This window comes from Crocuta crocuta, unplaced genomic scaffold (genome assembly GCF_008692635.1).
Source record: "Crocuta crocuta isolate KB4526 unplaced genomic scaffold, BGI_CrCroc_1.0 scaffold6, whole genome shotgun sequence".
In the NCBI taxonomy this organism is placed as follows: domain Eukaryota; kingdom Metazoa; phylum Chordata; class Mammalia; order Carnivora; family Hyaenidae; genus Crocuta; species Crocuta crocuta.
In genome coordinates, this window is record NW_027531917.1 from 7,126,266 (window position 1) to 7,152,681 (window position 26,416).

The 26,416-nt window shown below is 34.0% G+C and overlaps 1 pseudogene; it reads right to left on the bottom strand.

Annotated features, from left to right (window-relative positions):
• Nucleotides 1–5,854: 5,854 nt before the first annotated feature.
• LOC144240580 (eukaryotic initiation factor 4A-I pseudogene) lies at nucleotides 5,855–7,059 on the bottom strand (annotated as a pseudogene).
• Nucleotides 7,060–26,416: the final 19,357 nt, after the last annotated feature.

Consider the following 26,416-nt stretch of genomic DNA (forward strand, 5'->3'; position numbering starts at 1 on the left):
TTCATAACATATGTAGTATCTTCCTACTTAATCTCAGCTAGTCTTCTCAAAGTTAAAAATAAGATAGATAATAATATATTCTTTTTTGAAAGCAAATGAAGATTAAAAGTTGTATAATAATATATACTACATCAAATTTATGGGTGATATGACTTGGACTAAAACCCAGGACCATAACAATAATGGTCCTTCCTGCAAACATCTAAAGAATGTTGAATAAAGAAATCTAAGGCTCATTTTTGTCATTTCTACACTTTCCTAAATGACTGTAGCAAAGAAATACTATGATAACAGTGTGCTGGTTAACTTTATTGTAATTATTATAATTATCAGTCTTTAATATTTTCTTAATGTTTATAACTAAAATTGTCCAGACCCCTTAATGGACAATATGTTAAATAACTAAATCAATGTATTTTTAAAATTGTTGAAAAATACACATTTAAAATACTATATTAAATATCTATTGGTGATAGTTATTTTATTTTTCCATAATATATAATCACTGGCAGCATAATGATTCACAGCATGTATAAATGTCTTATATATAAATGTATAAATGGAGAGCACGTATATTTAGAGAGATGTGTATTATTTCTTAATCTAAATGTACAGGGGGACACAGAGACATATTTAGCACAGCTATTGTCAAAGCATAAATGAAGTTCTCTATTTTGTGATTTAGTTTAGAATAAATTTTATTTGTTTAATGCCCAATGAAAATGTCAATAGAAAATGACTGTGGGTAAGAGACTGTCCAAGATGGTAGCATAAGAAGACCCTGGACTCACTCCTCTCACAGACACACCAAATCCTAACCTATATATAAAACAATTTTTCCTGAAGAAGAGCTGAGGCTGACTGAACAACTTTTGCACAACCAACAACAGAGGGCACACATAAAATATAATAGGAGAGATGAAGATGTGGTAGTGCTGGCATCCCCAGGCCCCCTGCTACGATCTGCACTGAGGGGCCTGCGCTCAGACTTGCCCACACTCAGGCACAAAAAAAAAAAAAAAAAAAGCAAAACAAAAACCAAAACACACAAACAAAAAAATCAATAGTGGTTGAAAGGGCAACTTGACCATAAGTGAAGGAAATAATTTTCCTAATCCTAGAGTGTCTGCCAAACAGGTAGGGAACAGCTGGACCTCTCTCCAGGGTCAGAGGCTCCAGCAAGCACACTTTTTACATTTCCTTTTCTCCTTAATGCTGCAGACAGGAACAGGGTCCGGGTGCTCTAGTCAGCCTCTTAGGGCTGCGCCAGCAAGCCCTGCTCTTAGTTCTCACCAGCTGGAGCCATCCTGCCAGTCACTCCAGCGCAGTGTCCTCGAGATCCTTGCTGGCCTGTGCCTGCTCCACCTCCAGTTGTCCCACCAAGACAGCTCAGGTCTGACACCACCAAGACCTCTCCAGCCTGTGCTCAATTCAGCAGACCCACAAATGTGGTTCTGGTGCAGTGTGCTCAAGGACCACCCCTGCCATACCCAATCCAGCCACCCTGCCAAGGGAGCTGTGTTGCAGCATGCCCTAGGATGTCCCCGTTCCACACCTGCTCCATCTCCGCCACCACGGGAGCCCCGGGGCAGCACAACATTGGACCCACCTGCCCTATACCCACTCCACTTCCAACTATCCCACCAGGGTGGCCCCAACATGGTGCCCTATGGGATCCTGTGACCACACCCGCTCCAGCTATCTCACCAAGGAGGCTCTGGTATGAAGTGTCCAGGACCACACCTCCTTTAGCTGCGCTGTCTCCAACTCCAGTAAACATGCCAAGGCTGCTTGAGCAAGCCATGCTTCAGGACACTGTCATCCAGGACACCTCATTCATGCCTGTTCTATTTCCAGCTGGTCTCCCAAAGCTGCCTGGCAAATGCAGCTTACACAGAGGTGAGTGTTATACAAGATCACTCCTTCAAGACCAGGAGAGGTAGTTATTTTGACTATTTCATAGAAACTAATAAAGAAAGTCAAGTAAAATGAGGAGATAAAGGAGTATGTTTCAAGTGAAGAACAAGATAGAAAAGTAAAACCCTACAAAATGGAAATAGATGATTTATATGATAAAGACATCAAACTAATGATCATATAGATGGTTAGGGGATGGAGGGGCACCGTGAGAACTTTAGCAGAGTTAAAAAATATAGTTAGAAAATATTTAGGAAAAATTATCAGAACTGAGGAATATAACAACTGAAATAAAAAGTACACTAGAAGCAATGAACAACAAATTGGATGATAAAAATCATACGATCATCTTACTAGGTGCAAAAAAGCATTTGACAAGATTCAACATGAATTTATGATAAAAAAACATCAGTATAATTGTTATAGAAGGAACATACCTATAATAAAGGCCACAAAAGAAAAACCCACAGATAGCATCAATTTAATGGGGGAAAGCTGAAAGCTTTTCCTCTAAGATCATGAAGAAGAAAGAATGCCCAATCTTGCCACTTTTTATTTAATGTAGGATGGAAAGTGTTGGCCACAGCAAACAGACAAGAAAATATAAATAAATAAAAAGTATCCACATTAGAAAGAAAGAAATAAAACTGTCACAATTTGGAGATAACGTTGATAACATGGTGATAACATATATAAAACACTAAAGATTCTACCAAAAAACTATTAGAACTAATTGAATTCATTAAAGTTCCAAAATACAAAATTAAGATGCAGAAATTAGTTGCACTCTATATACTAATAATGAGGTATCAGAAAGAAAAATTATGAAAACAATTTCATTTACAATTGCATCAAAAGAATTAAATACCTAGGAATAAATTTAAGTAAGGAGGTGAAAGACCTGTACAGATATACCTCAGAGATACTGAGAGTTTGGTTGCAGACCAATGTGATAAAGTGAATATTGCAATAAAGTGAATCAAATAAATTGTTTGGTGTCCCACTGCATGCAAAAGTTATGTTTACACTACTCTGTAGTCTATTATGTGTGCAATAGCATTATGTTTAATATATATATACCTTAAGTAAAACTTACTTAAGTAAAACATTATGTCTAATATATATATTTACCTTAAGTAAAACTATTGCTAAAAAATGCTAAGCATCATTTGACCTTTCAGGGAGTAGTAATTACTGATCATAGGCCATTATAACAAGTATAATTATAATTAAAAATGAAATACCTTGAGAATTATAAAAACGTGACAGAGAGACACAAAGTGAGCAAATGCTGATGGAAAAATGGCACCAAGAGATCTGTTCAGTATAGGGTTGCCACAAGACTTTAGTTGTACTAAATGCAATATCCATAACCTACAATAAAGAAAAGTGTAATATGAGGTATGCTTGTTGCTGAAAACTAGGTGATCTTGATGAGTCATTAATTACACAAATAAGTGGAAAGGTATACCATGCTCACGCACTGGAAAATATAATATTGTTAAAATGTCTCTACTACTGAAAGCAATCTACAGATTCCATGCAACTCCCATCAAAATACTAATGGTATTGTTTACAGAACTAAGAAGAAGTATCCTAAAATGTGTTTGGAACCAGAAAAGATCTCAAATAGCAATGTAATTTTGAGAAAAAACCAAAGGTATATGTATCATCTAATTTCAAACTATACTACAAAGTTATAGTAGTTAAAACAGTGTGGGACTGGCACACAACAGTCACATAGACCAATGGAATAGAATAAAAATCCCAGAAGTAACCACACATATGTAGCCAATTAATCTATAAGAAAGAGGGCAAGAATATTTAATGGGGTAGACAGTCTTTTTTATAAATAGTACTGGGAAAACTAGACAGTTATGTGCAAAAGAATGAAACTGAACCACTATCTTATAACATATTAAAAAAATAACTTCAAAAGGGATTAAAGACTTGAATGTATGACCTGAAACAATAAAACCCATAGGAAAAAAAACACAGGCACTAAACTTTTTGACATTTGTGTGAACATTACATTTTGGACTTACTCAGGCAAGGAAAACAAAAGTTAGAATTATAAAATGGGATTACATCAAACTAAAAAGCTTTTGCACAGAGAAGGAAACAATCAATGACATGAAAATACACCTACTGAATGGGAGAAGGTATTTGCAAATCATACATTTAATGAATTTAATTTAATACATTTAATAATTTAATTTAATTTAATACATTTAATTTAATACATTTAATAATTTAATGTATAAATAAATGGGTTAATATCCAAAATACATAAAGAACTTACATAACTTAATATAAACAACAACAAGCTGTTTAAAAAATGGGGAGAGGACTTGGATACTCTTTCAAAGAAGACATGAAAGATGGCCAACACACACATGAAAAGATGCTCAAAAGAACTAATAATTTGGGACATGCAAATCAAAATCTCAATGAGATACCACCTCTCCCCTCTTAGATTGATTATCAAAAAGACAAAAAGTAACAAGTGCTGGCAAGAATGTGGAGAAAAGAAAATTCCCATCTTTGTGACAAGGTAAATTTGTTCAGTTACTATGAAAAAAAGTATGAAAGACCCTCAAAAAATTAAAAATAAAACCACCATATAATCCAGCAATTTTGTTAATGGACATATATACAAAGGAAATGAAAACACCAGTTCAAAAACATATATGCACCTCTATGTTCAATGGAAACATTATTTATAACAGTCAAGATATGGAAACAAATGTACATCAATAGACCAATGGATAAGGAAGATGTGGTGTGTGTGTCTGTGTGTGTGTGTGTGTGTGTGTGTGTATGTAATAGAGCATTAGTCAGCCATAAAAATGGATGAGATTGTGCCTCTTGAGACAACATGGATAGACCTAGAGAGTATTATGCTAAGTGAAATAAGTCAGACATAGAAAGACAAATACTTCCTGATTTCATTTGTATATAGGATCTAAAAATAAACAAAAGAAAACAGAAACAGACTCATAGATATAGGAAACTGTTGGTTACCAAAGTTTAGAGGATGGGCAAGATAGGTTAAGAGGATTAAGGGGCACTTGGGTGGCTCAGTTGGTTAAGTGTCCGACTTCGGCTCAGGTCATGATCTCGCGGTTCGTGGGTTCGAGCCCTGCATCGGGCTCTGTGTTGACAGCTAGCTCAGAGCCTGGAGCCTGTTTCAGATTCTGTGTCTCCCTCTCTCTGACCCTCCCCTGCTCACACTGTCTCTCTCAGAAATAAATAAAACATTAAAAAAAAGGATTAAGAGGTACAAACTTCCAGTTTTAAAATAAATAAATCATGGAGATATAATATATAATATAGCCAATGATAGTGTAATAACTTTGTATGGTAGCAGATGGTAACTAGACTTATGGAGATCATTTCATAATCTATAAAAATATTGAATTACTATGATATACTGTTGATATAAACTGATAGGATCCTATATGTCATTTATACTTCAGTTAAAAATGGAAAGTGACTGTAAATTTTAATCTTCATCCTTCATTTTGGGCAAATGAATACTGCTAGGGGTTTCTTTTTAAAGTAGGTTTTGCCAACACACACCCATGAAAGTGGAAAAAAAAAACCATGAGGTTATTCTGAGATTACTTGTAATGTATACAATAGATATACTTCAACCATAGCTCTGTTTTATGATGCCAAACATGCTGTTCTCTTTTAATTTATAAAAAAGTATAAATTTGCTTCTTACATTGATAAGTATAGCCTATATAATAAAGTAAAATCAACAGAAGTCTTTTTTTTTTTGCCTCAAAAAGTGACATTTATTCACCGAAAAAAAAAATGACAATGTGTCCATCCCTTGGCTCCCTTCCCTCCCCTCTTCTGCTCTTCTTCAGTGGCCCCATCATCCACCCATGGACTGAACTCTGGATAGAGCTAGATAGCAGGAAGCACCTCAGATGAGGTCAGTGACACAGAGAGGTACATGAATGGAGGTGTTGTAGAAGTTCTCATTGTCTTGAGAAGTCCTCTTGTCTTCTTCTGTCACCATGTTGATAGCCACACCATTTACAGCCAAATGGTCCACCACAACTGAGTCTATAGATTCAGTTTTCCCTTTGGGTGGAAAGGTCATAATTGAAGACTAAAGAAACCTGCTGCACATCAATGTGTTTGGCCAGCAGGTCCATGGTAATCAATACTCTGCTAGAGCCAGAGCTGAACTCCCTCATGATAACATCTTGTTCCTTTTGGTCTATATCTCCATGCATGGTGGACGTGGTGAGGTCTCAGGTGTGCATCTTCTCAGTGAGCCAATCAACCTTCCTTCGGGTGTAGATGAATGTGACTGCCTGCATGATGGTCAGGGTTTCATATAAGTCACACAGCGCATCCCGCTTCCACTCTTCTTGTTCCACCTTGATGTAGAACTGGTGGATATCTTCCAGGGTCAGCTCCTCTTTCTTAACAAGAATCCAAATGGGCTCCCTCATGAACTCTTGGTCACCTCAAGCACGCTGGAAGGCATTGTAGCTGACAGCAGAACTACCGAGGTGTTGCTGTTGAGCTTTTGGAATATGTCATAGATCATGTCCTCGAATCCAAGGCTTAGCATTTCATCAGCTTCCTCTAGTATAAATATTTTGATGTATGTGGGATACAGGTATCCCCAGTTAAGCACACCAAGCACATGACCTGGTGTATGATGATATGGGGAGCTTCCATCTTCAGTTTTTGCACCTCAGCAGGCACATTGGTCCCCCCAATGCAGGCATGGAATAGGCACACATGTAATTTCCTAATGCCATGGCTACCTTCCATATCTGCTGATCCAACTCTCTAGTGGGTGCCAGGACCAAGGCCTGTGTAGCCTTTAGTTCCAATTCAATCTATCACAGAATTGATAAGGCAAAAGTGATTATTTTTCCAGTCTCAGGTTGGGCTTGAGTGATCACATCATAACCCCTGATATAAGAAAGAATGGCTCACTGCTGGATGGCAGAAAGTGTCTCAAAACCATAGGCATAGATGCCACAGAAATGGGACGCAGAGAGATTCATGTCATCAAAGCTGTCAACTTATCTCACTCCAGTTACTCTCGATGAGGCCTTTGGGTTCCATCATTTTGGGTCTGGATTGGGAATCCTGACTTGCAGGCATGAACCTTAGAAACTCCAATCAACATCATTCTTAATTCTGTTTATATTGAGTTTAAGGAAAATAAAAACAGAAGAAATGTTCCTTAGAGGGCAGAGGATTGTTAAACATACTGTTACTTGGAACTCTATACCAATAATTAATTATACTGTCTCATACCAGCTGAAGGTTGATTATATATATTGCCATTAAATACCAATTTTCACCTCAGTAACATTTTCTCATATTTGTCATCAGATTGTTTAAAATGCTTTGCTATTGTAGATGACAAGATTGTAGGCAAATCTTCTATCACTGATTGTGAAGATTCAACTCTCCTTATTTTAGGGACATATATTTTTCTTCATCAATGAATTGATTTTTTACTAACTTTTCCCAGAAGCCCATGTAACATGTATTCATTGACTTATAAGAACTTCTTTTAAAATTGTCATTTTGTAGTAGTCTTTTTGGATAAGGGTTTTTTTTTTTACCTATTATGTAAACATTGCAAAATTTTAGCATTACAAATATATTTGTACTTATTTGTACTAGTTCCCATCAATAAAGGCAACTGTGTTTATAAAATAATGGTACCCATTTTCAGAACTGATAAGTTGTTTATATATGTATATATCTACCTATTTATTTTGGTATCTCTCTAGATATAACTATTGATAGAAGTTGAATAAAATGGTATCCAAAATACATATCTTCATATAAATTAATTTTTTCACCTTACAATAAAATTTGAACATTTTAAATATGTGCTGATATGGATAAATCACATCACTATTACTGACAACAAAATACTCCACTCTTGATATGCTATATATACTTCTATAAAATAGTTAATTAGCTTAATGCCATTTGATTAATACTATTCAAGAAGTATTACCACAAATATGTCTGTTATATATCTAAATAAGCACTGTTTTATAATGTGTTTTGGTTAACAAATTGAACTACAACCTATATGAAAACAATAATAAGGTTTTGGTTTATGTTTGTGTGTGAGTGTGTGTTTATTTATGGAAGGGAGGATGAGAAAAAAAAAGATTAAATAGGTATTAATGTCCTTGCAGAGACTAAAACTGATCATATTAAACTTCAACTTTTATTAGAAAATTTGAAAATAATGTTACCTGTCAAATAAGTACATAAAAGTAATCAGAAACTTTGAATGTAAAATATGTAGTTTTAAATATTTTAACAAAATGAAGCAAAGAAAACTAAAATCACCAAAACATAGGAAATGACATGTATAAAACAAGCATATAATGGCAAGACAGCATAAAACAAAAATACAGAATATATTCAAACTCATCAAAAATCAGTATGCATATGAACAATGAAGCCTACTGATTAAAAGACATTACCTTCCTACTGAAATCTTAGTGTCTCCTCTCTAATGCTGTATATTTTTTGAACAATAGGATTTTAAAACAAAATGATACAAAAAGTTTATATGGAATGGAAAAATCCACTAAGCGTATATACTAAAATTAAAGCGGATATCATATTTTTCATACTGGAAGAACTAATCAAGATTTTGAGATGTAGAGCATTGAAAAAAACAAAACATTTATATATATAAATATATATCATTTTCCACACAAATTGCCAACCCTATTCCTGTGTCCTTTTGATATGAACACATTAATATTTGATCAGTTTCTTGTGTGCATTTTCCATTTTCTCTATTTTCCCTGTTCTCAGACTTGGAAATAGCTATTTCTTCAAGTCTCACCTCTTCATTATATTGGAGAATAGTTTTTAGAATCAAAGTCTGGGTGTTACGTGTACACATTACTCTTGGGAAGTCACTGTTTCTAGATTATTTCAGTGGCAAAAACCTAGGGAATACATACACTTTAAATTACAAGCTACGTTTCTATTTCTAGCTCAAATTTAACAATAAGTTTTTATTTTATTTAGTACTTTTATGCAATAAAACTTTATTTAATACTTTTATGCTATAAAAACTGTTTCCAAATAAATTCAATATATTTACTTTTTTTTCCCTTTTTTTAAAATGTTTATTTCTGAGAGACATAGAGAGACAGAGCACGAGCAAGGGAAGGGCAGAGAAAGAGGGAGACACAGAATAGGAAGCAGGCTCCAGGATTTGAGCTGTCAGCTCAGAGCCAGACATGAAGCTCAAACCCATGAACTGTGAGATTATGACCTGAGCTAAAGTTGGTCGCTTAACTGATTGAGCCACTCAGGTGCCCCATATTTACATTTTTTATAATATACATTATGGGATAATTTTAAATTCATTTATAATACATGTAGCATAATTTAAAAGAATGCACTTTAAAAAAAATGTTTGTTTATTTTTGAGAGAGGCAGAGAAAGAGAGTGAGCAGGGGAGGGGCAGAGAGACAGGGAGACACAGCATCCAAGGCAGGCTCCAGGCTCTGAGCTGTCAGCACAGAGCCCGACAAGAGGCTCAAAGTCGTGAACTGTGAGATCATGACCTGAGCTGAAGGTGGATGCTCAACCAACTGAGCCACCCAAGTACGCCAAGAATGGACTTTAATGTAGCTTAAAATTACATTTTCAAGATTCCTAACAATACACCTATTGTTCATTTTTATTGAAAATGTACCAAAAGCGTATTTATAGTTCATTTTGTTTATACATGTATGTGTGTGTGTTCGTGTTTGTGTGTATATAAATCCATATCAAGAATGTATTAAAGGCACTTAAAATATTATTTATGCCTTATGTCTGTGGGGGTTTTTGGCATTTTTCCAGCTTTATTGAGATATAAGTGTACATAATATTGTATAAGACATGGATGTGTTATCTATTTAATATAGAGCTGGATTTATTTTCTAATGTTTATGCATAAATTCTCATTTGTTTTTTCAACTTTTTAAAGGTATTTCCTTATATGTGGGTGATATTCATTTCTGGAAGTGTAAAAGAAATATAGTTCAAGTCAAAATGATATAAATGTATTTGCTTCTCCGTGTTAATTCCCTTTTTCTAAGTTTTGGATAAAATTGATTAGTTCATATTTCATTCTTGTTTCTCTTTAGAAATTAAATATATATGTTAATCTTATTTACCTTTTTTCTTACAGAGAAGAGAAGGAGCATACTCAATTGGGTTTTTCTCCCAACCTCCACCCCCAGTTACTCAATCTGATTTCATCAAGTTCTTCCTTATTTTCTCACAATAAAATGATAGATCTTTCTGTAGATTAGAATACCACAATTTAGATTCTAATGAAAGGATATTTTATTTCCAATCTCCCTACAAAATTAACAGAATTAGGGCTTGCATTAGTTTGCCTACTGTTGAAATACACACACACACAAATATAATAAAAAAGATTCACGCATGTATAATTTGGGTCTCAGTCACTATATACATACTTATATGAAAAAATTCGAATCCATTTTCACTATTTCTTTCCTTGAAAAATAATGATAAGAAGCATGTCTATGTCAATAACACATCTGGTCTACTCTTGAAATTTGGTGTTTCACTGTCTGATAACAAAATATAATTCTTATAGCATTCACATTTCTGAGTTTTTGTTTATACCCTGGTACAAAGCATATTTTTTCAGTTTTCTCTTCTATGTTCAAAGGGAATGGACAAAGACTGTCTCTTTTTTCTTATTAATCAGCTCTATTTTTTTGTCATAGTGATCAGAGTTCTTCTCTTTCTATGGTGTTCTCTGTATATACTAAAGAAATAAGACGGAGTAAAAGAATAATATTTTAGGTTGTGAGTTGTAACTAAAACTCTTCATTTTCCTGTTGCATAGTGCTGTATATGATAAGATATTATAAGAACGGATTCTAAAGACGCTTACAAGAATGTATTCAAGTGCCAGCTCTTGCTCTTATTGTCTGTGTTATCTCAACCATTTTATTTTACTTCTCTAATCTTTGGCTTCATTGTCTATAACAAAGATAAAAGATAATAACAAATGGTTATTGTATCATATTTGTATAATTATTTGTATATTACTTGTATATATATAATATATAATAGTATGTTAGAATTATATGAGATTATTGTTAGAATTATATGAGACTGGGGGCCTGGGTGGCTTACTCAGATGAGCGGCCAACTTTGGCTCAGGTCATGATCTTGCAGTTCTTAAGTTTGAGCCCCACATTGGGCTTCAGCACAGAGACTGCTTGGGATTCTTTCTCTCTCCCTTACTCTCTGCTTCTCTCCCCTTGTGTGTGCTCTCTCTCTCTCTCAAAACAAATGAATAAACTTAAAAAAATTTTTGGAAAGAATTAAATGAGAGAATATATATCACATAGGACATAGTCTGATCTATAAGAAATGGTCAAGATTAGAACTTATTTGTATAGTTGTTGTAATAGTTGTAATTAAAGCATTCTGTAAAATCTTTTGTCATTAAATGACAGAAAGTTATAGGGTAAATTCATGCTATAATTTAGTTTAACATGATTAACATGAAAATGTTTATGTTTTACTGAAATATAATAAGATGCAAATTTTCATACAGTGTTCATTATAAAAATAAAAGAATATTAAAGGGATATAAGGTATTACTAAATGACATTGAAAGGTTTGTGATAAAAGTAATTGTGATATTCTTCTGATGTGTACTTTAACATACATATACATTTTATTTAAGCAATAGCTATTAATATTATAATAAAATGGTAAATAAGTAAATAAAACCCAGAAAATCATACAATGTTTTTAAATAATGGGCTTAGGAAATAATTCATCCTTTTTCTCCAAAACACAAATGTTTTTAAAAATGTAAACTATTACTTATTAAGAGCATAAAAGTGATCTGCAGATTTTACATAACAACTTATGCAAACCACCATACTTTGAAGGTGCATCTAAAGCCTTCTCAAATGAAATATCAAGGTTAACTGCTTAAGCCATCTAAGCCATCCCCTCCTTGCTGACTGCACAATATTTATCTTGACAGATGTCAGCTTTATAATGCTTGTGAGAAGTTTGTGGCTTTCATTACCTGGATTTACAATCGTGTGCAACAGAGGCTTAAATTGCACTATGAGCCATGACAGCTGGCAAAAACATGCCAGAGGACAACTTTGTCAAACCTAGAAAGCTCAAGAGAAGCTTAGTGGAGTCAAAGAAAAACATAAAAGTTGAAGAGCCTAGAGACAAAAGAAGAAAAAGAAAAGAATGGCTAAGACTCCGTATGACTGCATAGGCATTACCTGCGCCTATGGACAGAGGAGGTAGCTGAAATCACTCAGGATATGTGTAGAGGGTGTGAGTATTAGTTACATGTGTGCTCAGTGGATTATGTCTATATTTTCCCCTGCTACAGGTTCATAAGTTGATTTGATTTGGTTCAATTTGATTGCTTATTTGCCAATAAAAAAAAGAAAAAAAACTTTTATCTCTTAAATAATGCCCATGAAAATAAAATAGGCAAATACAAACTTTCAGTTAGCCTTTGCCTCTTAGAAATTTAAAGAAAGATGATCATCATTTACATTATTTATATCATTTATAGGAAAGTGTAGTTCTAAGAAATAAGGAATATTTCATGAAGTAGAGAGGCAAAAGGAAATTACAAAGTGGAGTATATTTTTCTAATATGAAAAGAAGCAGAATGTCCTACTGTGGTTGTCATTGAAATATTCTCATTAAAAATAAACTGGCAGTAAAAGTAAATCTAACTATATACATTTTGGGAACAAAAGCAACAGTATACTTAAAAGAGACATGGCATTATTCTCTTTAAATTAAATTGAAGACAATCCAAAATATTATGACATGATACTAATCATGATAAACAAAACTGTAATACATCTATTAAGTACATTCATGAACAGATATAGGACAAATATTTCATTTAGGCTTTGATTCCTTTGAGAGTCATTAGAAGCAACTAATATTGATATCATTTCATTTTTCTTTCCGAAAACACACACACACACACACACACACACACACACACACAAATGCATACTTTCTGAGGTTTATTACTGTATCAGGTGCTTCATATTTATACACAAGGGTCATTAGCAAACTAGAAAGCAATAGGATTAATTTTTAAAATATATATTGGCATTCTACTTGTGTACTTGAAAAATGGAGTAGAGGAGCACCTGGGTGGCAGAGTTCATGATCCCACAGTTTGTGAGTTTGAACCCCACATCAGGCTCTGTGCTGACAGCTTGGAGCCTGAAGCCTGCTTTGGATTTTGTGTCTCCCTCTGCCCCTCCCCCATGCATTCTCTGTCCCTTTCTCAAAAATAAATAAATATTTAGAAAGTGAGTAAACTATCTAAAATATTTTTTAAAAAAAGAAAAATGGGGTAGACACAGATATTAAAGTGGTATTATACACTGTCTCAGTTGTAGGGATTATTATAATTTGTGATAGAAACTATATGCAAATAAAATAGTTGGAATTATAACAACATATAAGAACTACTAGCAAAGGAGATGAGACATGAACATATGCACTAAGCTAAGGAAAATGAAGATAGCCTTTGTATTAGGATTATCCAGAGCAACGGAAACAATAGGATGTGTGTATACATAGAAAAAGAGAAGAGAAGGTGAAAGAGAGGAAGAGATTTTAAGGAACTGGCTGACAGTGCAGAGATGAGTGGGGGGCTCGAGCCCACGATTCAAGATATCATAACCTGAGCCAAAACCTAGAGTCAGACGCTTAACCAACTGGCCCATTCAGGCGCCCTGGTGGGTTGAGTTTTTAATTCATAAAAGATGTTGCAAGTAAAAGAAATTTGGTATACAGCTTTCAGATTAGGTCACTACTATTTCTTACCAATCTATGGATATACTCAGTATCCTATTTTGTAAAATTGAGCTATTCATGGTTATTTCTCCTCAAGACATAACTAACCAAATCAAGTATACAGCACTAATTTTGGCACATATACTTAAAGTTGTGATCTTTAGAACATTACATTAATGAGAAATAACATAGACATTATTCTAAAAGTTTTATTTCTTTATTCAGTAATGACTTTATACCATAAACCCTGGGTACATTATTAGAATAATCCAATAAAAATATACTATTCTTTTTTTCATGTTGAAAAGTGTCACTAATTATGAAGGAGACTTTCCAAGGATGTCTATGTATTTAAAAATATTGCTCAAAAACCATGAAGATTTGTCCAGTTAATCAAAATAATTTGTTGAAAAATTCACTTTAAAAATTTAGGGACATTCAATCAATAAACAAATGGATAAAGAAGATGTGGGGCATGTGTGTATGTGTGTGTATATACTTATATATACTTATAAATATGAATAAATATAAATATCTATAATGGAATATTACTTAGTCATAAAAATAATGAGATCTTGTCATTTGCAACAACATGGATGGACCTAGAGGTATTTTGCTAAGTGAGATAAGTCATACCAAGGTAAATAAAATTTCACTTAAATGTGGAATATTAAAAAATAAAATAAACAAAAAGCAGAAACAGACCAAAAAATACAAAGAAAAACATGGTTTCCAGAGGGGAAAGTGCGAGGGATGGGCAGAATAGATGATGGGGACTGGGAGATACAAGCTTTCAGTTAGGGAATGAATAAATCATGGGGATAAATGGTACAGCATAGGAAATATAGTCAATGGTATTGTAATATGGTGACAGATAGTAGCTACACCTGTGAGTCTAACATATACAGACTTGTCAAATCACTATGTTGTACACTTGACACAAGTGTAACATTGTATATCAGTTATACTTCAACTAAAAAATAACTCATAGAAAAGATGGGGATTTCCATATATGATTAAAATGGCAAAAGTGTTAGCAACTAACGTCTCCTAATAAACAACCCTAATAACTTTTCAAATATTGCATGATAGGCAAAGAGATGCTGTTATCACCAAAAGAAGGGAAAATGGTCAGATGGCTCTATAACCTCAGTTTTATGCCTGGAGATACTTTCTGGAATGGAGCAATTCCAAATAGAGCATACAACTACACTAAGTTGGAACCACAGAGATCACTGTTATGTTATTGAGGATGTTGACTTTATGGGCCCAAAACTGAAAATATTGTACAATGAAGGAATTTAGGAATATGCACAGGAGTTGTCTTGACTTTCTAGATAAATATTAAGTTGAGAAGTTACGGGAGGGGATTTTATAAGGCTAACCACTCCACAACCAAAGTAAAAAAAAAAAAGGAAGATGAAGATGAAGAAGAAAGAAAATAAAAAGGAAATAAAGGAAATTAAAAAAACCCAAAACTACCAAAGAAGAGCTATTGTGGAGATATGAGCTGAACAATTGATTTTTTAAATATATTTTAATGTTTTTTATTTATTTCTGAGAGAGAGAGAGACAGTTTGAGCAGGGGGAGGATCAGAGAGAGAGGGAGATACAGAGTCAGAAGCTGACTCCAGGCTCTGAGCTAGCAGTCAACACAGAGCCCAATGTGGGGCTTGAACCCACAAACTGTGAGATCATGACCTGAGCTGAAGTCAGACACTTAAGCGACTGAGCCACTCAGGCACCCCTGTTTGAGTTTGAATATAGCTGTTAGATGTTCAAATTCCCATGAGCTAGAGTGGAGAGATCTCATTTTATGCCCCACATATTCGATAAACCCGAGAAAGGCAATACATTAAGAATAAGATTTATATAGTGCTAGAAGAAGTAATCCCAGATTTATCCTGCCATAATCTAGAAAGAAGCTCAAAAAAAAACCAAGATCATCTGCAAATTCTGCCTGAATAAAATGTCACCTTGTTTTAAGACAACAAATCTAAACATCAATAGCATAACAGAGCAATATTCAGTACAAAATAGCAAATTACTGAATTTAAAAAGAGGAGAAAAATCAATCAAAAGATACAAACTCAGAAATGATGAACATGATGGATTTTGTAGACATAGATTTAAAAATACTTTTTACAACTATGTTAAAGGATTCAAAGGCAAGGGAAATTGAAGGAGAAAACAGAGGACTTCGATACAATCAATCAACCAATCAATTAAATGTGTAAGAAGAGAAACAATATAAATTCTCTTGAAATTTATAACTGGAGATTCCAACATCCTATCTATCAACAATTATTATAAAAAGACAAAAAAATCAGTAAATACATGGAATATTTGAACAACTTTCTAACCAAATTAATGGTTATTTTTAATCACCCCAAAACAGCAGAATGCATTTGCCATGAAAGATTCACCATGTATAGTGTGTATAGTGATAATGATCACTATATAGATCAATAAAAAAAGAATAGAGAGTGAAAAAATAATCACAGATTTATATGGTAGACTTAATTTTTTTAGAGTGCCAAATTAAATGGAAAAAATATAGTCTTTCTGAAAAACAATGCTTAACAATTAATGGTTCTATTGACAGAACAAAAAACAAAAAACCCCTTCCTACAAAAAAATGGGTAAACAATTTGAATAGATCATTTATAAATGAAGATTGATTAATGGCCCATAGACAGATGGAAATATGCTCAACATTAGTCACTCAGAAAATTCAAATTCAAACTATAAGAACACCACAAAATTCCTAGGCTGTTAAAATCAAAATGATTGATGATACCTAATGTTGGCAAGGATGTGGAGCAAAGAGAACTCAGAGATTTCTGATCAAAATGCTCAATGATACAGATTTGAACACTGAAAAATGAATGAATTTCAAAAATCATGCTATGTCAAAAAAGTCAAACACAAACATGTAAACATTATACCATTTATAAGAAATTACAGAAAAGGCAAAACTATAGGAACAAATAAGAAATCATTGGTTCCTACTAATGAGAAAGGAAAGCCAGAGGGGAGGCATGGAATGCAAAGGAGCCCAAGAATATATTTTAGTTGGTTGGAAATGCTCTGTATTATGATTGATGATATAATGAATGTATAACAATTGCCAACATTCATCAAAAGGTACATCTAAAGGGTGAAATTTATTGTAGTTTAATTTTTATACTGACATTTTTTTCAGGTAAAACAAAGTTCACTTAATTCAGTGGCTGAGATTATACCTCTTCTTTTGTAATATTGAAGCCCACTCTTGTCCATGCATATTTTTTTTTCTTATTCCTTATCACTTGCATATACTGATGTGCTTCCACTCTGAATAGCAATTGAGTCTTATCAAAGGTCCTGCCTGGGGAGCCTGGATGGCTCAGTGGGTTAAGTATCCAACTCGTGGTTTTGGCTCAGGTCATGATATCACAGTTCATAGGATGAAGCCCCACATTGGGCTCTAGGCCAAGTGTGGAGCCTGCTTAAGATTTTCTCTCTCCATCCCCCTTTGCCACTCTGCCATTTGCATTCTCTCTCTCTCAAAATAAATAAATAAACATTTAAAAAAAGAGAGAACCAAACAAACATATAAAAGGCCCTGCCTTTCAGGCTTCCTGATTACATTTTACCTGTTTTACCAGATGAGTCAGCTAGGATCCCCTTTTGTAACCCAGTGATTGACAAATATATGTCAATATAAATATAAACACTTCAGCTCCTTTCTATGTTGTTAGAGCCACTATGAATTGCTGCTTACACTATTTCAAGAGATCTCCACAAATGAAACTAATTTTTTCCTACAAAGGACTTTGTATTGATTGAACCTTGCCCCACTGAACAATTTATTTATTCTCCTTTTGATTTTTCCTGGAAACTTCTTAATAAATTACTTATACATAAATGTTTATCCTTGGATCTCCTTAAAAAGAACTCATCCTAAGAAAAAGAAGACACTTGGTGTCACTCATGGGTCTTCTGATTAAGAGAGGAACATTCAATTAAACTCAGATAAGGTTTAAAATAAAAACGAATTGTGTTGGCAGAAGCACCTCTGAACTGTCAAGTGTCTCATGATCTATTATAAATCTTTTTTCTTTATAGCAAACTAAATTTTCTATTACAGTTACCTCTACACAATGTATGGAATGAATTGGAAGGAGAAGTAAATACATCACCACCAGAGAATATCTGAAACTAACTCTGTTTTTAAGATCTAAAGTGATAACAAATGGCTTCATTATGAAGCTGCTATATCATAAGGATATAAAGTCAATATTTCTGTGTTTATATGTTTTAAGTGTTGTTTTCTCTTTATAATGTGTTTCTATAGGAAAATAACATATCGTGATACACTTGAGATATTGACTTTATTGATGGACAGGGAACGTAGTGCATTGTACATGGTATGCATTTATTAAATGCTTGTTAATTTTTTCTTGAATTGTAGTAAAAAGTGGTTTAAAAGAAAAAAACATGATGAAAATCATCTGGGAGAAATCTGTTAAGAAAATTCATAATGTTTATTACTTTAAAAAACTAATGTGTTTTACATGATTCTTAGGCTATGGAATCAAAAATTTTCTAGTCAATGTGTAGGCACTGATCTTCATAAAATGAGAACGGCATAGCAAGAAAGCAAAAAGTTGAGTTTTACTTGGTTGTTTGATTTTATTTTGTACTTAAATAGTGTTTGAGTTGTTTTTTTTTTTTTTTTACTTCAAATTATTATGGGGCAGACTATCAATATAGAATATGTAGATTTTGGAGTTAAAAAATGAAACTTCTGCATTACATAAAATACATTCTTTTAAAGTTTTTGTCGGTTGCATTCATATTTTTCACTAGTATATGCTCCACAAAATATTTAAATAATTAATCTGTATAAATAATAAACAACTGAACAAGGGGAAAATGAGGAATGTTAATATATCTCTACTTAGGAAGAGGAAATTACAACCAGTAAAGCTATCTCTTTAAAATAATACTAGCTACAAATGTACCTTCTCTACTACTGGGATTATAATTAAAAATATAGACCAGACGCCCATGAGGTTTCTGTTATGGCATCAAAATCTATACCCACAAGAAATATTGTGGGCAAGATCATACTGTGAAATGATCCTTGAATGGTCTAATGTGATGTTAAAATATGTGTTGTCATGGACGTAAATATGAAAATGATAATGACAATAATGATAGTAGGGAGAAAGTAGGGAAGAAAAAGGTAGCAGTAAAGAGAATGATAATTGGCAGGTTAATTTCTTGGGAGTATAGACAATATGTGTCCCTACAGCACTCAGGGAATAAATGACATATCCTGGGGTGGCCTTACAGGCAAAGTACTGGTAAATTAAGTCTGACTTGGAATAAGTGGTGTCAGAAAAGTAATCCAAACTGAAAAGTTTTAAAAACCCTGGTAAATGGGTACTTTGCCAGATAAGTTCATAGCTAAGTTAGCATGAAATACAAATACGTATTAGAAGAAAACCAAATTCCACATGAAATATATAAGATGTTCTGTTAGTTTTTAGGTTGGCATCTAAGAGTTAATTCGATCTTCAAAGAGAGCATTCTGTTTTCCCTGCATAGTTCAATAACATAGGCTCTATTGAATACAATAGACAAAGAATGCTGGGTATGTGGACAATAATAAAAGAAAGAAAAATGCAGTCTGTGCTCAACACTCTAAACTTCCAAGCTAAATACAAAGTTTAAAGATTCTCAGAATCTGGGCATTCTTCCTTAGCAAAAGTTTTGCATTAGTCTTCAGGGAAAATTTTTTTAAAAAGGTAACCCAAGCCATTGAAGTATTGATTAATGTATCTAGTAGGACAGAGACCTAATTGCACTTGAGTTTACACTGAAGATTGTTCTGTCCTTACTAAGAAAGCTAATAGGTTTGTATTGAGTCTCAGAATGTCTGAGTAAGCAAAATGTATGCTACTGTTCACTTCTTCCAAGTCCTTTCTCTCAGATTCAGGTTATGTTCTCAGTGACCTGCTTACTCCCAAATCTTTCATCTGAAGGATGAGACTTTCCTCTCATTGAACAAATATAAAACTATTAAAAATTGAAACACACACTTAATCAGATTATATCATAAAATACAAATTTAATTGTACCATTTAAGAAAAAACATTTATTCGATAATTCTTGAATATTTATATAGACTTCTTTTTACTAAGGATGATAATAATACTTATATGTAACTCATCTTGTTTTTCTTAAATATAAGCTAAAATATACTCAGTATCTAATTCTAAATAAATTAAAATCAATCAATTGTTATTTTCTCCTAGAAGATAAAAATATTATTCTACTTATACTTTAGGAAAAAAATGTGGTATTCTAATTCCAACTCCAGGGCAGAAAATTACTCAGGAAAGTTTAACATCTAGTCTCAAAAATGGAACTGAACCAAAAATTATACAAAATAAAGGACTGACATGTAGAAAGAATGTGTTTATTTGACAAAATATAAAACTATAGAGATCCTAAAAGTTGACAAAGGGTCCTACATGCAGAACGTAAAATTATAAATTATTAGACTTTGAGTAAACTAAATTAGTACCCATAGTTGTCACAATCCAATAAAAGTCATTATGAGCTATTAGCTAGACAGTGTGAAAGAGAATTACAAATAATGTGGGAATAAAATTGTTTTAAAGAGGAAATGAAGGAATAGGGTGATAAACAAGATTAAGAGTCAGGGAAAGGTTTGGATATCAGAATATAGCTTCATAAAGTTCCAATGTGGTAGGGTCTCTCCCCTAAGTGTGTGTGTGTGTGGGGGGATGGGGAACGTCAAGGCAACCTGGCTATGTGGGCATGTGACATCATCCCTCATGACTATGTTAACATGTTTGTGCAGTTGCCATTTATGGGAGACAAAAAATAAATGTATAAAAAACTATGACACGTGGTGTTTGGGGCTCAGTTCTTTAGGTACAAACCCAACTGAGCAGTCCTGGCACAAATAAAGTTGTTTCCTAAAAAAACAAATCCTTGATGTCATGACTCTGTGTGAGAATCCTGCTACACCAAAGCATTATGTAAATAAAGCCAATATTTTAAATTTGTAATGTTTCAAGAATTGTGAGCAAGTATATAACAAATCTGCATCTAAATAACATAATTTTTTAAAGGAATTTTCATTCATTTATTTTATCTGAGTCCAATTATCTTGATATTTGAGATTCTTTGTAATATCTTAAATTTTGTATTCAAGGCTTTTGGAAGTCTCATTTCCATAACTTTACAAAAGCCATATTTATTCATGAGACTAAATAGGGAGGGAAAGGGAAGCCCTGGGTGTGCCTTCAATGATAAAAACATTCTGGATATTTGAAATGTTTAATTTGGAAGAAAAAGGTGACGGGTAGCAACATTCATGCAGCAGTCATGAATATATGCACAATACATGCAAAACAGTAAAACAACTTCAGTAATTACTGTGCACAGCATTGTGAATACTATCATGTTTAGTATAAGGTAAAAGAAATGTAGAAAACCTATATTTTTAAAAAATATACTTCATAATGAAAATATTAATCTTTTAAATTAATTTGGCTACTTTCTGAGTTCCATTTTTATGTATTGTCTATATGAATAGCCTACACACCACTTACTCTCCAAATAGGTTATGAGTTTATTATCAGAATGTAATTTATTCATTATTTGCATAAAGTATGCAAGTTGTGCTTATAATCTATATTAACACAGCTAATGTTAAATAGCTGGTTGTATAACAGCCATAGTGTTATTAAAATGTGTTGATACACAAAGAAAATATTCATTAAATTTCCTAATATTTGTGTAAATTAAGCCTATTATGTGAGTTATACCAAGGCACAAAATGTTATCTAAATTTTTTACCAATGAGATTTCTGAGGTAGCATTGCAAAGGAGCTCTGTTACTTGGAAAATTCAATGTTTTCCTTCACGCCTTTTATGATAAAAGAAACAGAGTAGCAGATAGGTGAAAAATTGAGTCTAAAGTACATTTTCTAGAAACAAAGTGCAAGTCTCACAATGACATGAACACTTATGCCATATAGTACATTTTGTGCTTTTGTGCTATGTACTTAACAGTGTTATTTTAATGAAATACCAAGATTTTCTCTTTGTCAGATATATAGTATCATTAAATGCTTTAAAATATTATATGGAATAATGATTGTTCCTGCATTTTGCCAAATATGTAGATAAAAATTTTAAAAGTACAGTTAATCATGCAACTGTTACCAAGCAGGTGGTAATTTGGCATCATGCAGATAAACCATCTGGTTGACTAAAACTTCAAACTTTTCATAGCTCTCCATAGCATATATATATGTCAAAGATTCTCAGCACTTTTGGAAAAATGGCTTTGCTGTCATATTTTTAATACAGTGATACACAAGTTATGGTATATTACTCTATAAAAGCTTTAAAAAATATTTAATTAATATTTATCAAGTTTCATTGAGATTTTTCTCTTGCTACTTTGCACACATGATGTCTTAGAAAATGGACTTTTTTTCCCCCCTGTAATTGTATTCTATACATGTTTAATTCCTGTTCACTTCCTGCTTTAGACTTGTTCCAAATGCATTGGTGGCCACCATGATGTTAAAATAGTTATATAGTTTCAATGACTGATTACTATACCCTAAATAGAAAATTTATACTTAACATATCATAAAATATTTATCCTTCTATATTCTAGAAAAGACTTATTTCTACTACTTAATATGTCTAAATATAAAATAATACATATTCATTATATATTTTACATATACACTTATATATTAATGCAACATACATTATATGAATGAATATGTATATAGAGATAATGTTATATATTACACACAATATGTAATACATGTATAATATATAACATGTTGTATATATGCCGTGTGTGTGTGTGTATAATTTATATGTATGTACAATCACCACCAATAATTTGAGAACATAAAAGAGAATCAGAGGATATAAGCTAGCAGTAACACATATGAGAAATAACTACAATTAACTTTCTGGAAATCTATACTCAAGTACTGTTTGCACACACATGCATATGTGCACATACAAATATACATGCATTTCAATTTTGAGCCAAATCAGGATCATAAAATATATATTATTTCAGAATGTATTTTTCACGTTTTTATTTAACTTCCAGTTAGTTAACATACGGTGTAATTTTATTTTATTTAAACAATTTTTAAATATTTTTTTGTTTATTTCTGAGAGAGAGAGAGGGGGAGAGAGAGAGAGAGAGAGAGACAGAAAGACAGACAGACAGACAGACAGACAGCATGAGCAGGGGAGGGTCAGATAGAGAGACACACAGAATCTGAAGCAGGCTCCAGGCTCTGAACTGTCAGCATAGAGCCCGACGTTGGGCTCGAAACCACGAACTGTGTGATCGTGACCTGAGCCAAGTCGGACACTTAACCGACTGAGCCACCCAGGAGCCCCAGTACAGTGTAATTTTAGTTTCAGCAGCATTTACTTAAAATTTTCAGATTATTTTGTGGTAAGAATTCTTTGGAAACATGTTTTCTCCACCTTTAAAGGGAAATATACAAGCTACTATTTGTAGGTGGCCATAAAACATTTAAAAATATTTTTGAGGGGAGCCTGGGTGGCTCAGTCATTTAAGCGTCCAACTTCGGCTCAGGTCATGATCTCACAGTTAAGGGTTCGAGCCCCGCGTAGGGCTCTGTGCTGACAGCCAGCTCAAAACCTGGAGCCTGCTTCAGCTTCTGTGTCTCCCACTTTCTCTGACCCTACCCTGCTCATGCTGTCTCTCTCAGAAATAAATAAAACATTTAAAACAATTAAAAATATTTTTGAGTACTTGCATATTCTCTTACAAGAATATGGAGGCACAACTTATAATGTCAAAGTAAAATGGACTTTTCACACAATAAACGTTTCGATTTAGAAAACATTTTCCTCCCTTTACTGATTATCTGCATATTTTAAGTATGTGCCATTCTCCTCCAATAAAGTATATATTCTTCCACATGAGAAATGAGTTAGGTCTCATTCATCTTTGCATTCTTTTGTGAAATCTATATTAGCTAATGTTTGTGTTGAATTAAAAAAACAACACTTCGATCTAGTTGTTGAATTTTTGTAAATAGAGGAGAATCATTAAATTCTATTTCTTTTATTATTCAAGTGTAATCCATGAGTACCTGTTTTTGGCACCACACCTGTTTGTATTTATTGTGGAGCTAGCAAAATTGTTTCTGTTTATACAATTTTGCTAATCCTACTGTGTCCATTTTTAAACAGTGAATAGTTGCTATTTTTAACTATTACTGCTTTTAAACAGTGGATATTGACTATGTTTGGTAACAATCAGGGACACTAGTATACTAAAACTGAGATAGCATTAGAGGCCAAGGAAGACGGCAGTCAGAGGACCCTGAGGTCACTTTGTCCCACAGACATACTGAGGCTGCAGCTACATATAATTTAACTCACTCTGTAAATGACCTGAAGACCAGCAGAACAGCATTTCCATAGCTAAAGATATAAAGAGAAAGCCACAGTGAGAAGGGTAAGAGGGAAGAGACGTGGTTGGAACTGAATCTCCTGTGCAGAGACCCACAAGCAGAAGAAATATCACAGGCATGGAGTTTCTCCCTGGGTAGCCAGAGAATCAAGCCCTATACCAGGCACACCCCCACCTTGGGGATCTGTGCTTGGAAGCCCCATATCTGGCTTTGAAAATCAATGGAGCTTAACTCCAGGAAACCAAAGATTTATAGAAAACTCAGATTCTGCTTTTCATGGGCCAGCACAGAGACCACAATTTCAAGAGCCCTGGGTTATAAGTGATAGATATTTATGGACTAATTTTAAAATGTGCTGGAGAGACAGGGAACTGTAGGAGCTTTCTCCAGGCATGGAAGCATTGTTGGGCACCATTTTCTTGCTCTCCTTCAGCTTACCTGGCCCAATGATGGTGAGAGCTCATTCTGGCACTTTCCATTTACCTTGGCAGTGCTGCTTGCCCACCCGTGTTTCTGTACAAACCTACCCCAACAAGCAAACACACTTTTGCAAAGTGAATTTCCTCCTGCCACACCCAGTAGGCAGCAACAGTCAGGATCAGCATCCCCCCATAGTGATGACCACTCCACCACACCCAGTGGAGAGCCCTGGCCAGACCCAGTGCCACCACAAAGCACATTCTATCTCAGGGAGGGGGTTACAGTTCTGCCAATCTGTATACCTGCCAAGAGTTGCAGCCAAGGCTCTCAGCTAGCTGTCTCAGGAGATAACCCCACCCACCAGCATAACTGCACGAGCTACAGGTGGACCTCTGGCCAGCATACCAAGTCACAACCCATCATTACACCCAGTCAGGCTGGGGGCCAGCCCCACCCACCAGCAAGCCTACTGCAGGTACAGCTGGTCTCTTAGCCAGCTGAGCTTGGAGGCCTTCCCTGCCAACCAGTGTACACACAGTAGTCATAACCAGTCACTGCAGCCAACTAGGCTGGGGCCAGCCCTGCACACTGGCACGCTGCACATGCAGGCAGCAGTCACAACCCAGTCACAACAAGAAGGCATGCAAGCCTGTATGGAAGGCATTCTTGGAGCACCTGATTTGGTATGACTGGGTCCTACAGGATGCCTTATGTATAAGGGCCCTATCTTGAAGACCAGGAGACATAGCTGACCTACCTAATACACAGAAACAAACTCAGAGAAAGTGAGGAAACAGAGAAATATGTTTCAAACAAAAGAACAATAAAAAATCTCAGGAAAAGAACTAAACAAAATAGAAACAACAAATCTATCTGATAAAGGGTTCAAAGTAAGTTCAGGAGAATATTCACTGAACTTGAAAGAGTGGATAAACTCAGTGTGGACTTCAACAAAGAGGACAAAAATATTCAAAAGAACTAATCAGAGTTGAAAAATACAATAACTTACATGAAAATACACTAGAGGGACTCAACACTAGATTAGAGGATGCAGAAAAGTAGATCAGCAATCTGGAAGACATGGTAATAGAAAGCAACACACTTAAACAGCAAAAATTAAAAAATAATTTAAAAATGAAGATACATTAAGGGACCTCTAGGACAAAGACATTTAAGACATTCTAGAAGGAAAAAGAGAGAAAAGGAGAAAACTTGTTTGAAGAAATAATAACTGAAAACTTTCCTAACCTAGGGAAGGGAACAAACATTTAAGAGCAGCACTGTGCACTCAAAATGAGATATATACAAGGAGGTTCACACCAAGATACACAAGAATTAAAATATCAAAGTTTAAGATAAAAAAAGGAATTTTAAAAGCAGCAAGAGAAAAAGTGATGTGTTATGTATAAGGGAAACTTCATGAGTCTATCAGCTGACTTTTCAGCAGAAACTTTGCAGGCCAGTGGTGAGGGAGTGGGAAGATACATTCTAAGTGCTGAAAGGGAAAAACAGAACAAGCAAAACAAAACAAAAAACTCACTAAACCAAAAACACTCTACCTGGCAAAGTTATCATTCAGAATTGAACAAGAGATAGAAAGTTTCCCAAAGGTTAAAGATATTCATCACCACTAAACCAGCCTTATAAAATGTTAAAGGGACTTCTTTAAGTGTAAAAAAAAA